Genomic DNA, 14612 nt, shown 5'->3' on the forward strand with positions numbered 1-14612 from the left:
GGGAATGACGCCTCCTGGACCCTGGTCAAGAATAAGAGGAAACCGAAGACGTCAAGGGCCGAAAAGAAGGCCCAGGAGAATGAGGGTAGCAAGCAGACTAGGGAAGGCGCAAATCGCTCCAGGGCGATGCCTAGTCATCACGGCGGACGAGGCTAAGTACTCGGATGTTTTGAAGGCGATGAGGAGTGACGTCAAGCTCGGTGAACTCGGCGCCGACGTACGTCGAATAAGACGTACCCGGATGGGCGAGATGATACTCGAGCTGAAGCGGGGCGTCTCGCAAAATGGCGCCGCCTACAAGAAGTTGGCGGAGGAGGTCCTAGGCGAGACGGTCAAGGTGAGGGCACTCACGACGGAGGTGAATCTAAGGGTTAAAGACCTGGACGAGATCACTGAAGTCGAAGAGCTCGTCACGGCACTGCGGCGACAGTGTGAAGTGGAGACGCCCACCGCAGCCGTTCGGCTACGGAAAGGTCCGGCAGGGACGCAGGTAGCATTGGTTCGGCTATCTGCAGCGGACGCCTCCAAGGTAGTCAAGTTAGGGAGCGTCAAGGTGGGATGGTCGGTATGCCCTGTGCGCATATACGAGCAACCCGAAGTTTGCTTCAAGTGCCTGGAACCGGGGCACAAGCAATGGGACTGCAAAGGCCCTGACAGAAGCAATCTCTGCCGACGCTGCGGATTGGAGGGACATAAGGCACAATGCTGCACGAACCCTCCCAATTGTTTGATTTGTTCCAGCAAAGCTGTGAACAGCAAGCACCCCATGGGGGGCTCGATGTGCCCGGCGTTTAAGCGTGCTGCAAAATCAAAGTGCAAGTAAAGCAGCTGGCTTGCTCGGCTTTGCCCGAGTGTTTGGTGTGCGCAGGTTTAGAGGAAACGGCGGAACACGTGTTGTTCGTGTGCTCACGTTTTCGCGCAATGCGTGACCACATGCTTGCCACATGTGGTCTGGACACTACCCCGGACAACCTAGTTCGGAGGATGTGTAAAGACGAAGTTGGCTGGAACGCCGTTTTATCGGCTATCGCCCAAATCGTCTCGGAGCTACACAGAAGGTGGCGCGTGGACTCAAGGATGGCTAGTTCAGGCGCAAATAAGAGGTGGTCCAAGGGATCGGAGTCGGCTTCATGGGTCATACCGGTGGTCATGCTCTGTGGTCGAACTCGATCCTTTTATCGAACAAGTGGCCGCGCGAAGAACAACATGGTATCGTCGCTTTCGCGGCGTCGGTCAACCGGGCGGGTTCCGAGCCCGAGGACGGAAAGGGGTCCTCGTCAAGGCTGGGGCAGGCGTAGGCATCGCGTCGGCAATTCCCTCTGTGTGTTGGCGAATAGGCCCTATCGCAGAAAGGTCAATTTGGGGTGCACGCGGCATCATCATTCTTGATACCAGTCGTGCAGAGGGAAGCAGGCGCGAAGTCGACCCTGCCCACCTTCCGAGGACATAGGGCGTGGTAAGGCCACCTGGAAATCCGGCAATGCGCTGGCACGATACCATACACACTCAGTTTTTATTTCTGCAGCTCGGCAAAAATCCGCACAGCCGTGCGCCAGCAAAATAAATAACTGATATCCCGGCAAAAATGGCGTTTGTTAGCTGATTTTCGGCAAATTATTTGCTGATTATCAGCAATTTTGACAGAAATCTCGGCAAAAAACATGTTTGCTGGGGCACGGCTGTGCGATTCTCGGTAAAAGTTTAACATTTTGCTGAGATCCCGGTAAAAAAAAATAAGTGTGTGGTGTTCTTCTAAAAAAGCGAGTCACGATGTTCGATGCTGCAAGGACACGCAGCTAACCTCGAGGGTGCGTCATGCACTGGCCCCCCTTTGAAGCATTACTTTCTGGTTGTACCGAAGGGACGATGGGCTTGGCGGCAATGGAAACGGTTTAGCTGGTCGGGGATGCAGCCCTGCCTCCCTCATTGGAGGTGGCCCCTAACCCAGCACTTCCTGGTCAACCCAGGATGTCTGTTGAGCAGATTCCCCCTCCATTGTTTAGGAAGAAAAAAAAAAAAAAGGATATGGGAATATACCCAGTAGCAAAACTGCATACTAAAAGCTTTTTCAAAACATGTTTGATATGCTCAAAACCTCTCTGAAGTAGAACGGGATAAATCCCATCCTCCCCTGGAGATTTGTAGGGAGCAAAACTGGTGCCCATTGAATCGATTCAGTAGTTATGATTCTACGTGCTTGAGCCCAAGACCCATAGCTACATGAAAAGACATCAGGATCATCCGAGAATGTTATATCGACACATCCAGGAAAGTGCGTATCAAATAAGTGCTCTAACGATTCTTCATCAGAAGAAGTGTAGTCGCCATTTGGCTTGCGAATTTTGCCAACTTGGAAATCCTTGGACCTCGCAAGAACTTTATTCAATCGACTGGCTTCACTCAAATTGGAAACATTTGCACAAAGGTTTTTTCAGCCGGATCGTTCAGCAGATCGTAGCGTTGCGTGCCAACTTGAAAGAATCCGTCCCTACTGAATGGCGTCTGTTCCAACTCCTTCTGTACTGCTTCCTTAGCTTAACACGTACGTCCCCAACCCCCATTTTATGACAAAACTCAAAATTCAAAACCACGCTGCTCAGCCAATTTCTAACGGATTTTCAAGCAATCTTCTGGAATCGATCACAAAATTCCTATAGTTTTAGGAACCGAGGTCAATTTTTTTGCTATGGCCATGGTTCCGGAGATATTCCGGGGAGTACTGGGGTTACCTCCCTCCCGGAAAAAATGGTCACTGGCAGATCGACTTCGAAATCCATCGTGCGACATGTCAAACTTCATGATTTTGCAAAACAAGTACACTGGAGTACATTTCAACGACTTTTGATCGAATTGGCCACCCACCGGGTGCTTCCAGGGCCTGGTTCCCTTGGGGAAGTGGTCAATATCTGTCCAATATTGGAACCCATCTTGCGACATATCAAACTTCATGATTTTGCAAAACAAGTACACTGGAGTACATTTCGGCGACTTTTGATCGAATTGGCCACTCTCCGGGTGCTTCCAGGGCCTGGTTCCCTTGCGGAAGTGGCAAATATCCGTTCAATATTGGAACCCATCTTGCGACATGTCAAACTTCATGATTTTGCAAAACAAGCACACTGGAGTACATTTCAGCGACTTTCGATCGAATTGGCCACCCTCCGGGTGCTTCCAGGGCCTGGTTCCCTTGGGGAAGTGGCCAATATCCGTCCAATCTTGGAACCCATCTTGTGACATATCAAACTTCATGATTTTGCAAAACAAGGACACTGGAGTACATTTCGGCGACATTCGATCGAATTGGCCACCCTCCGGCTACTTCCAGGGCCTGGTTCCCTTGGGGAAGTGGCCAATATCAGTTCAATCTTGGAACCCATCTTGCGACATGTCAAACTTCATGATTTTGCAAAACAAGCACACTGAAGTACATTTCGGCGACTTTCGATCGAATTGGCCACCCTCCGAGTGCTTCCAGGGCCTGGTTCCCTTGCGAAAGTGGCCAATATCCGTCCAATCTTGGAACCCATTTTGCGACATATCAAACTTCATGATTTTGCAAAACAAGTACACTGGAGTACATTTCGGCGACATTCGATCGAATTGTCCACCCTCCGGGTGCTTCCGGGGCCTGGTTCCCTTGGGGAAGTGGCCAATATCCGTTCAATCTTGGAACCCATCTTGCGACATGTCAATCTACATGATTTTGCAAAACAAGTATACTGAAGTCCATTTCGGTGATTTTCGATCGAATTGGCCACCTTCCGGGTACTTCTAGGTAGACCTGTGCGCTGATTGATATTTTACCGGCGGTGGCGTGATAGATCATTTTCAGGCAGCGGCGGCGGCGTCACGCCGTTAGTGATCAGCGGTGGAGTGGATCGGCGTAAACCAGTTCAAGCGCCAAAATTTCTTCAGAAATTCATCAAGGAATTCTTCCAGAAGTTCCACTAGTTTTTTTTTAAAGATCGTCAAGAAATTCCTTTGGACATTCCTCCGTAGGTGCCTCTGGGAAGTTACTCCAGAAACTCCTCTTGGATTTCGTCTGGAAGTTCCTTCAGGAATTCCTCCGGAAGCTCTTCTAGGAATTCATCGGGAAGTTCCTCCAGGAGTTCCTCCGGAGGTTCCTCCGAGAATTCCTCCGGTAGTTTCTCCAGGAATTCCTCCGAAGGTTTCTCCATGAATTCTTCCAGAAGTTCCTCCAGGAATTCCTCTGGAAACTGGAATTGACCACCAAATTTCTGGAGGATTTTCCGGATGAATTCCTGGAGGAATTTCCGGGGGAATTCCTGGTGGAGCATATTGGATAAATCCTGAAGGAACGTCCGGAAGAATTCCCGGAGGAACTTCGGCAGGAATTCCTGAAGGAACTTCCGGTACGAATTTCCGGAGGAATTACTGAAGGAACTTCCAGAGGAATTACTAGAAAACTTCGGTGGAAGTATTGGGGGATCTTCCGGAGGAATAAATGTAGGAACTTCTAGAGGAATTGCTGGAGGAACTTCCAGAGGAATTCCTGGAGAAACTCCCGGAGGAATAACTGGAGGAACTTCTTGGAGGAACTTCGGGAGGAATTCCTGGAGGAACTTTGAAGGAGTTGTAAAGAACTTTTGGATGAATTTCTGAAAGAACTTCAGAAGGAATTCCTGGAGGAATTTCAGGAGAATTCCTGGAGGAAATTCGGAGGAATTCCTGGAGGAAATTCTGGAGGAATTCCTGGCGGGCTTTCTGGATAAATTCCTGGAGGCAATTCCGGAGGAATTCCTGGAGGAAATTCGGAGGAATTCAGGAGGAAATTCGGAGGAATTCAGGAGGAAATTCCGGAGGAATTCTTGGAGGAAATTCGGAGGAATTCTTGGAGGAAATTCGGAGGAATTCTTGGAGGAATTCGGAGGAATTCCTGGAGGAAATTCGGAGGAATTCCTGGAGGAAATTCGGAGGAATTCCTGGAGGAAATTCCGGAGGAATTCCTGGAGGAAATTCCGGAGGAATTCCTGGAGGAAATTCCGGAGGAATTCCTGGAAGAAATTCCGGAGGAATTCCTGGAGGAACTTCCGGAGGAACTAAGGAAAGAATTCCTTGAGGGATTTGCGGAGGAATTCCTGGAGGAACTTCCGGGGGAATTCCTGGAGGAACTTCCGGAGGAATTCCTGGAGGAACTTACGGAGGAGTTCCTGGAGAAACTTCCAGAGGAATTCCTGGAGGAACTTCCGTAGGAATTCCTGGAGGAACTTCCGTAGGAATTCCTGGAGGAACTTCCGTAGGAATTCCTGGAGGAACTTCCGTAGGAATTCCTGGAGGAACTTCCGTAGGAATTCCTGGAGGAACTTCCGTAGGAATTCCTGGAGGAACTTCCGTAGGAATTCCTGGAGGAACTTCCGTAGGAATTCCTGGAGGAACTTCCGTAGGAATTCCTGTAGGAACTTCCGTAGGAATTCCTGGAGGAACTTCCGTAGGAATTCCTGGAGGAACTTCCGTAGGAATTCCTGGAGGAACTTCCGTAGGAACTTCCGTTCCTGGAGGAACCTCCGTAGGAATTCCTGGAGGAACCTCCGTAGGAATTCCTGGAGGAACCTCCGTAGGAATTCCTGGAGGAACTTCCGTAGGAATTCCTGGAGGAATTTCCGTAGGAATTCCTGGAAGAACTTCCGTAGGAATTCCTGGAGGAATTCTTGGAAAAGCTTCCTAAAGGAACTTCCAGACGAAATCCGGGAGGAGTATCTGGAAGAATTCTCCAGAGGCACTTATGGAGAAATATCTGGAGGAATATCCAGAGGAATTTCTTGACGATCTTTTGAAAAAACTCGTAAAGGAACTTCTGGAAGAATTCCTGGAGATACTTCTGAAGAAATTTTGGCGCTTGAAACTGGTTCACGCCGAACCACGCCGCCGCCAATCACCAAAGGCGTGATGCCGCCACTGGCTGCAAATGATCTATCAGGCCACCACCGGTAAAATATCAATCAGCGAATGGAAGTACCCGGAAGGTGGCCAATCCGATCGAAAACTACCGAAATGGATTCCAGTTTACTTGTTTTGCAAAATCACGAAGTTTGACATGTCGCAAGATGGGTTCCAAGATTGGACGAATATTGGCCACTTCCCCAAGGGAACCAGGCCCTGGAAGTACCCGGAGGGTGGCCAATTCGATCGAAAATCGCCGAAATTTACTCCATTGTACTTGTTTTGCAAAATCATGAAGTTTGACATGTCGCAAGATGGATTCCAAGATTCAACGAAAATTGGCCACTTCCCCAAGGGAACCAGGCCCTGGAAGCACCCGGAGAGTGGCCAATTCGATCGAAAATGGCCGAAATGTACTCCAGTGTACTTGTTTTGCAAAATCATGAAGTTTGACATGCCGCAAGATGGGTTCCAAGATTGAACGGATATTGGCCACTTCCCCAAGGGAACCAGGCCCTGGAAGCACCCGGAGGGTGGCCAATTCGATCGAAAGTCGCCGAAGTATACTCCAGTGTACTTGTTTTGCAAAATCATGAAGTTTGACATGTCGCACGATGGATTTCGAAGCCGATCTGCCAGTGACCATTTTTTCCGGGAGGTAACCCCAGTACTCCCCGGAATATCTCCGGAACCATGGCCATTGCACAAAAATTGACCTCGGTTCCTAAAACTATAGGAATTTTGTGATCGATTCCAGGAGATTGCTTGAAAATCCGTTAGAAATTGGCTGAGCTGCATGGTTTTGAATTTTGAGTTTTGTCGTAAAATGGGGGTTGGGGACGTACGTGTTAACAGATGCCTTCGGTATATAATTCGGGCCTGGTGGCCTCACAACTGGATCTCAAACAACGAGCTCCATCGTCGTTGTCACCAGAGGCCGATAGCAACAGAAATTCAGGATCGGAAGTGGGGCTGGGTCGGCCACACTCTACGTAGGGGCGGAAACGAAATCTGTAAACAAGCATTAGACTGGAACCCAGCGGGACATCGCAGCAGAGGCAGACCCAGAGGCTCATGGCGGCGAAGCCTCAATAAAGAAATAAAAGAAGTCGACCAAAATCTAACCTGGCAACAGAGCGATAGCCGGGCAACGCTCAGGATGGAGATCTTTCAAGTCGGCCCTTTGCACCACCAGAGGTGTACAGGATCCATAAGTAAATGAGTCGGGTGGTGTTTGACTCGCGCTTGATTTGAACTTTGGATGAGATCTAAGAATTTGAGTTTTTCCCAACACTGTTATCGATATCCAATATCAACACAGTAAAGGTTATCTTCTAACTGGAGTAGATTTTCCACAAGATTTTTCTCCGCATAACATTTAAATGGAGTGATATTTTGGATGTTTCGTGTCGAAATACAAGCAATTACGCAGCAGGAAATACATAGAGGCAAAATCTGCTCACAAGATTCCCATGGTAAAACATACAATAGAAATAATGTAGTCTGAGTCACAGAACATTTTATTCTTGATTTCTATGATCCATATGATTGTCTTATAAAACTTAGTATTAGTCAAAATTATAAATTTGAAAAATCTAATAATTTCTTTTAAAATACTAAGCAATGACTAAAAATGTATTCTATTTTTCTGTATTTCGCGGGATATTATCTAGAAATAAGCTGAATGCGGGATGTTTCACGAGACGCTTTTCAGCGCGGGACAAATGGTGAAAACGCGGGACGTATGGTCACATTACATTACAGTAGTCGAATAGCATGCTTATTAACTCTAGTTTTGTAAGTATAACATAAATTGTGCTAAACGTATGTTGTTTTGTTTTTAACACAATAAAAACAAACTACTGCAATAATAGGACGCAGTTGCCTATCGTTGCGATATTTTTTGAAGGTCAGTCCTATTGTTACGGTATTGCCTGCATTTCTTATGGAGGGAGAGCGATACCACAACAATAGGACCTTAGCACTATCGCAATCAGTGGTGCGAATTCTCAATCTCAGTGACTGAAATTTGTTGGATATTGATACCATTCCCTCTTCACACTCACTTCCTAGCAGTGAAAACTGAAAATGTTTAGCAGCAACAATCAAAGATAAAGTAAACAATTCGAATATTGGGTACATCTTCTATGTATCACTAGAGATACTCGTTCTGTCAGAGCATACATGTGAGTACACAGCCCATGATAATTCAGATATTCGACGGATGTCCTAAGGATATTCGCTCGGCCACGACCAGGGCACCGACATCCAATTTTTTCACTATGGATTTTGACAGGTTTGCCTGTTCGTTCTTTTTTGGGGGATAAATTTATCCCCCAGTGTCAAATTACCCCAATACTGATTTAGTTTACAATAGTATGTGCACGAATTTTTAATGTTTTCGTTTTTACAGGAGAATATTATGCAAAACGCCCATACCACTCAATAATGCAACATGATACAATCATGATTTAATAGAGAAAAAAAGAAACAAACTATAAATTAAAACTATTTTAAACTCGATTCCTGGCTTTAAACTTTAGAATGTTCAACTTATTTGCTCATTTCTTCAGAATGCTACTTGCACAAGGTACTATTTATGCCTTTGTTCGTTTTATATCATGTTCACCCTCGTATTGCGAGAAAAGAGAAAAATTCTAATTTTGCGGAGCAAAGAAGAAGAAGCAGACTGAGTGTCGGAAACTTCAAAATGGCATGCACTGTACGAAAAGTGTTGATATTTCTTGATATCAAGAAGATTCGAGGAATCTAAAATGTTTCAAAATAACATAAATATATGACAAAATACCTTTAAAGTACCCTAAAACTTGTTTAAAAATATAGCGGCATGTAACACTCGTTTAAAGTTGCATATTCTCGTTGATTTCAATAATCAACATTCACACCAAAAAAATAAACCAAAAATTTTTACCGTGTAACAAGTGATTTGACGTTTGCGGAACAGCTTTCCGACAGTCGACCGTCGGAACCCGGTTCGAATTTTTCAATCTTCTCGCAATAATTGTTTATGTTGCATTCGCAGTGCACTCGTATTGGTGACTTAGAAAAGATGTGACAAAGATGGCGTAGCTTGTTATCCCCGTGGCCACGATACTCTCTTCTCATTGCACACGCAGCCCGCACTGACAGTCTATTCAGTTCACTTGCTGCTGTGTGAATGCGACGGCCTATATAAATGCATGGGTGAATACTATCACTTGAAAGACAATGACAGGAAATTTGTGCCGAATGATCATCAGCTTCAGCCCGCTGGCTGTTGGCAAATCGAGTTTGCTAAGCTACTCCTGCTTTGTTGTTCTGACTGAAAGGCACCGTCATAGGCAAAGAGGAGCAGAGAAAAATACAAAACAAAAGAATCACACTCAGCAGGCATTGTTGATAAATTGCACCACTGAAATAGGCTCAAAGGACGCAATTTGTTAATCAAAAATGTTGATTTTTCATCATTTTGAACGGGATTTTGTCAAACAAAAAGTGTTCTAGTGGTTAATTCGAAGAGTTTTAGCGGATACACAATTATTTTTGATTCTAGTATATCCAGAATGGACTATTTCAACACTACCGCAACATTAGGACATACCACAACGTTAGGACGTTTTACCCTACGTTCCCATTGCGTTGCAAATAAATATATTTGCGTTTGGTTTCATGCCACTTCTGATACTGCTTATTTCTCCATTATTTCGGACATTTTTGAGGATGGTGTCTTCTAGGATTGTGATATCCTCCACTGAAAGCCAGTCGAGTGGCATCAGCGGCGATGCGGCCGATGAGTCATGTTAATTCCATAGTTAGAGACTCAAAGTCCATCCAACTGGGAGCAACTATTCGCCTTCTTGATTCAATTGACCTCCGAGCAGTTTGCTCAGAGACACAAATTATTATGGCAAATACCATCCATTTCGTATAGCTACGTAGTCCTACGTCAACTTTGCGTACAGCCCGATTGGGCTGCACCTTTGCGTTTTTATCACAGATAGGGTTAAGGCAGGCATTTTCGTCTTATCGTCATAGTCTCAAATATCAATAAAATAGAAGCTTTTTTTGCCAAATTCATCCGCACCCAATCGTAAGCTTAGGCGAAACGTTCTGCTATAGTGGAGTTCTAGCAAAATAACGTTGCTTTCATTGATTTTAGCCCCTATGACGATGGACGGAAATACCTGCCGTGTCCCTAGTTGAGAACAAGCAAATCAAAACAGTAAATTCGATATTCATTTGCGAAATCAAATCAAGGTCACTATGGTTGAATCATGTTGATCACAATTGGGGGCAGCAGGGACAGTAGGGACAGCATGGACCATGTCCAAGGGCTTGACGACCCCTCCCCAGCTGTCTGCGAGTCAGGGAGAACTGCCTAGGGCGTGGTGGGATTTAGCAGTGGGCTCTGCTAAAATCCCTCCCAAAAAACCACAAGTGCCCGTAAGCAGACTCTATCAAAGCGACTGTGTGCCGCTTCAAAAGCACAAGCCCAGGGAGTGCCATTGGCACATCAGGATTGATCCCAGTAAGATCCTGATTATGGTATACTGGTTGCATGTTATTGGTCTTGTTTTTGGATATTGAGATATTGTGAACGCAAGGGCTGGTAGTCTGGTTATTCTATTCTCTTAGTAAGGCCGGGTGACACCGACCTGAAACGGCGAATGGGCTAATGGCCAGGCTGTCTTCCGTCCCTAAAACCATGGCAGGCCTTGTGGCACGCGGTACAATCCTGTGGCTCAGCTGGTAGCTGAGTGGGAGTAGGCTCAGATGCTCCTTCCTGACTAGCGCTGATCTGGCTCTGAACACGAAAGTGTCAACCCTCGCATGGCCTCCTGCATGCCGCAAGGTATGTATAGATAACCATGGGATCGCGAAGGCGACTACACCAACAGGATTCGACAGCAGCCGCAAGGGGACCCAACAGACATGAGTTTCCCATTAAAAATTACAAAACGACGAAGGAAGGAGGTGAGGCGAATGGCGACAAGGAGAATCCTTTCGCCAGGCGCAGTGGCCTTGATCGGTCACCCCAAAGATCGCCGGGGGAGGCGATGGCGGAGCACGTGGTGGGTCGGAAGAGGTGCCGGTGGATGTTAAGATGGACGGCCCCACTCTGACCAGTCATTAACTCGGTGATGACTAACCACGGGGAGGATGGAGTCCAGACGATGGAGGTGATTACGGACGTTTCGGACGTAATCATGTCCTTCCTGGACAACCGAGTGAATTATAGTAAGGACTTAAAACAGGCCGTACTAACCCTCTGCGCTCTAGTCGTGGAGGCGAAGTCGGAGTGGAAGTCCTTGCTGGAAGCCAGTAAGGAGGCGGAACACAAGATCCGTCTTCTTACTGAAGAAAAGGAATTGGCGGTTAGCCAAGCCAAGAAGGCCTCGAAGGAGGCCGAATCGAAGATTCGGCTCCTTGCAGAAGGGAAGCAGTTGGCGGAGAGCCAGACTGCAGAACTTAAACGGCGTATGGCTAACAGCGGAGCAACTCCTAAGCTTAGTAGGGTCACGCAGGAGGCGGACCTGAAAGTAGCTAATAAAGCCTCGGCACGGACCGCAGAAAAGGTCCGAATGGAGACCGAGAGGAAAATGGTACCTCCACCTAGGAAGATACCAGAGGACCGCCGGGAGGAAGATCTACCATGGACAAAGGTAGTGAATCCTAAAAAGGAGAAAAGAAGCCGCCAGCAGGTCGCAAGGAGTGCGACCAAGGGAAAGGATCCAGCCACCGCCAAGAAGGGTAGAGCCCGTGAGGAAAAGGGTGCGCCTTCTAGTGGGAGTGGCAAGCGGAAGGATAGAGGTGAAGCGATCATTGTCAAGGCTGACGATAAAAGCTACGCCGAAGTCCTAAAGACTATGAGAGGCACCGAGAAGCTCTCGAGTCAAGGCCGGGATGGCAACGGCATCCGAAGAACGCGCAAAGGCGAGATGATTCTCGTCTTGAAGCGGGATGCTACTCGGAAGAGTTCCGAGTATAAAAAGTTGACGGAAGAGGTCCTGGGTGACAGGGTCCAGGTTAGAGCCCTGTGCCCAGTCCTGAACATCCAGTGCAAGGGCATGGATGAAATAACCGAAGCCGGAGACCTGGTAGACGCACTGAAGGATCAGTGTAATGTCGAGATCCAGGAATCCGCGATTCGGTTACGCAAAGGCTTTGCGGGAATGCAGGTTGCCTCATTCCAAGTACCTATGGCTGAGGCCAAGAAGGTGCTGGATAAGGTAAAACTGAAGGTGGGTTGGTCGGTGTGCTCGCTGAGCACAAGCCAACCCAATCAGGCCTGCTATAGGTGCCTTGGCCACGGTCATAAGTCCTATGACTGTAAGGGACCTGACCGTAGTAAGCTGTGCCGTAGGTGCGGAGCCGAAAACCACCAGGCTCGCACCTGCCAGGCTGCACCGAGATGCCTGATCTGTCCTACGGGGGCAGACAACAGGCATCTCACCGGTGCGCAGAGCCTGTCCGGCCTCTAGAAGGGTCCAGACATGCAAGTAACACAGCTAAACTTGAACCACTGCGAGGCGGCCCAGCTGCTGCTACAACAGTCGGTTATCGAGTGTAAAGCTGATGTTGCCTTGCTGTCCGACCCATACCGCATCCCTGCTGGAAACGGCAGCTGGATTGCGGACAAGTCCGGTATGGTGGGAATCTGGACTTGTGGGCGCTACCCCATCCAGAAGATAATATCTTCGCCTAACGATGAGGGTTTCGTCATAGCAAAGGTAAACGGTGTTTACTTTTGTAGCTGCTACTGTCCTCCTAGATGGAGCATAGAGCAGTACACCAGGGTAGTTGATACTCTTGCGGCGAAGCTAACTGGCCTTAAACCAGTAGTTGTAGCAGGTGACTTCAATGCGTGGGCAGTGGACTGGGGTTCCCGGTTTACTAACGCTAGAGGTCATATCCTGTTAGAGTCACTAGCGGTATTGAACGTAGTTCTGCTGAACGAAGGTCAAGTGCCAACGTTCAGAGGACCGAGCGGTGATTCATGTATCGATGTCACCTTCTGCAGCGCAGGATGGACTGAAGAACCGAGATGGATGGTCCACGAGCGTCATACTTCTAGCGACCATCAGGAAGTACGTTTTATGGTCGAGTATACCCGGAGAACTACGACGAGAAGAGGTGGTGCAACGGATCCCGGATGGCGCACGTCACAGTTCAATCAAGAGCTGTTGGTGGAGGCGCTGCGCTGGGAGAGTAGGACTACAGGACTAAGCGGTAACGACCTGACGGAAGTACTTACACGTGCTTGCGACGTGGCGATGCCAAGGAAGACCCAGCCCCAGGAAATCGACAACCAGTGTACTGGTGGTCTGACACGATTGCAGATCTTCGTAGAACCTGTCTTAAAGCTAAAAGAAGGTTGCGACGTGCTAGAACAGACGCTGAGCGACTCGATAGACGAGGGTATTCCGGACAGCGAGCAGAGCCCTGAACTACGAGATTAAATGTAGCAAGCGAGCCTGCTTCGAACAGCTGTGCAGGATGGCGAATGACACCCCGTGGGGCGATGCATAAAGGATAGTGATGTCTAGGACCAATAGCACAGCTCCTGAAAGATCCCCAGAGCTGTTAGCCAGTATAGTAGAGGGACTGTTTCCGACACATGAACCATCGGACTGGCCCGCTACACCGTACGAGTCAGTCGACGTGGTACCGCTAGTGACTAACGAAGAGCTTATCGTAGCCGCAAGAAAACTTAAGCTCAATAAGGCGCCAGGCCCGGATGGTATTCCAAACCTGGCCCTTAAACACGCCATTCTTGCCAATCCAGATATGTTCAGGAGCTGCCTCCAGAGATGCATGGACGAAGGAAACTTCCCAGATCGATGGAAACGGCAGAAATTGGTGCTATTACCGAAGCCTGGCAAACAGCCGGGGATCCTTCGGCATACAGCCTACTCGACACATCTGGAAAGCTGCTAGAGAGGGTCATTCTGAATAGATTGTCGGCTTATACAGAGTGTGCTGGTGGCTTATCTAGCAACCAGTATGGCTTCCGTTCTACCATCGAAGCAATTCGAGCGGTAACGGATACGGCCAAGATAGCGAGAGGTTTAAACAGAAGAGGTATTAGGTACTGCGCGTTGATTACACTTGATGTAAAAAACGCGTTTAACAATGCTAGCTGGGCAGCAATTGCTGACTCCCTGCACCGATTGAGAGTTCCGGATTACCTGTGCAGGATACTGAAAAGCTATTTTCAGAATAGGGTGCTGTTATACGACACTGATGCCGGTCGAAAGTCGATCGTAGTGTCAGCGGGTGTTCCACAGGGATCGATCCTCGGACCGGTTCTGTGGAATATTATGTACGATGGAGTATTACGCCTAAGTCTCCCGGCCGGAGTGAAGATAGAAGGCTTTGCGGATGACGTAATGCTAGAAGTAGCAGGTGACACTCTCGACGAAGTTAGATTGAAGGCTTCATACGCGATTGGCAGAGTGGAGGAATGGCTCAACTCGAGACGGTTATCCCTTGCACACCACAAGACGGAAGTCGTGGTAGTGCATAACCGTCATGGGTTGCAACAGGCTAGGATAAGAGTAGGGACCTGCACAGTTAACTCCGTGAGGTCTCTCAAGCATCTGGGCGTGATGATCGATGATAAGCTCAATTTTACGAGCCACGTCGATTATGCATGTCAGCGGGCTTCATTGGCGATAAAATCTTTATCACGAAATGGCAAAGAGCATGGG

This window comes from Armigeres subalbatus, chromosome 2, assembly GCF_024139115.2.
Source record: "Armigeres subalbatus isolate Guangzhou_Male chromosome 2, GZ_Asu_2, whole genome shotgun sequence".
Classification (NCBI taxonomy): Eukaryota; Metazoa; Arthropoda; class Insecta; order Diptera; family Culicidae; genus Armigeres; species Armigeres subalbatus.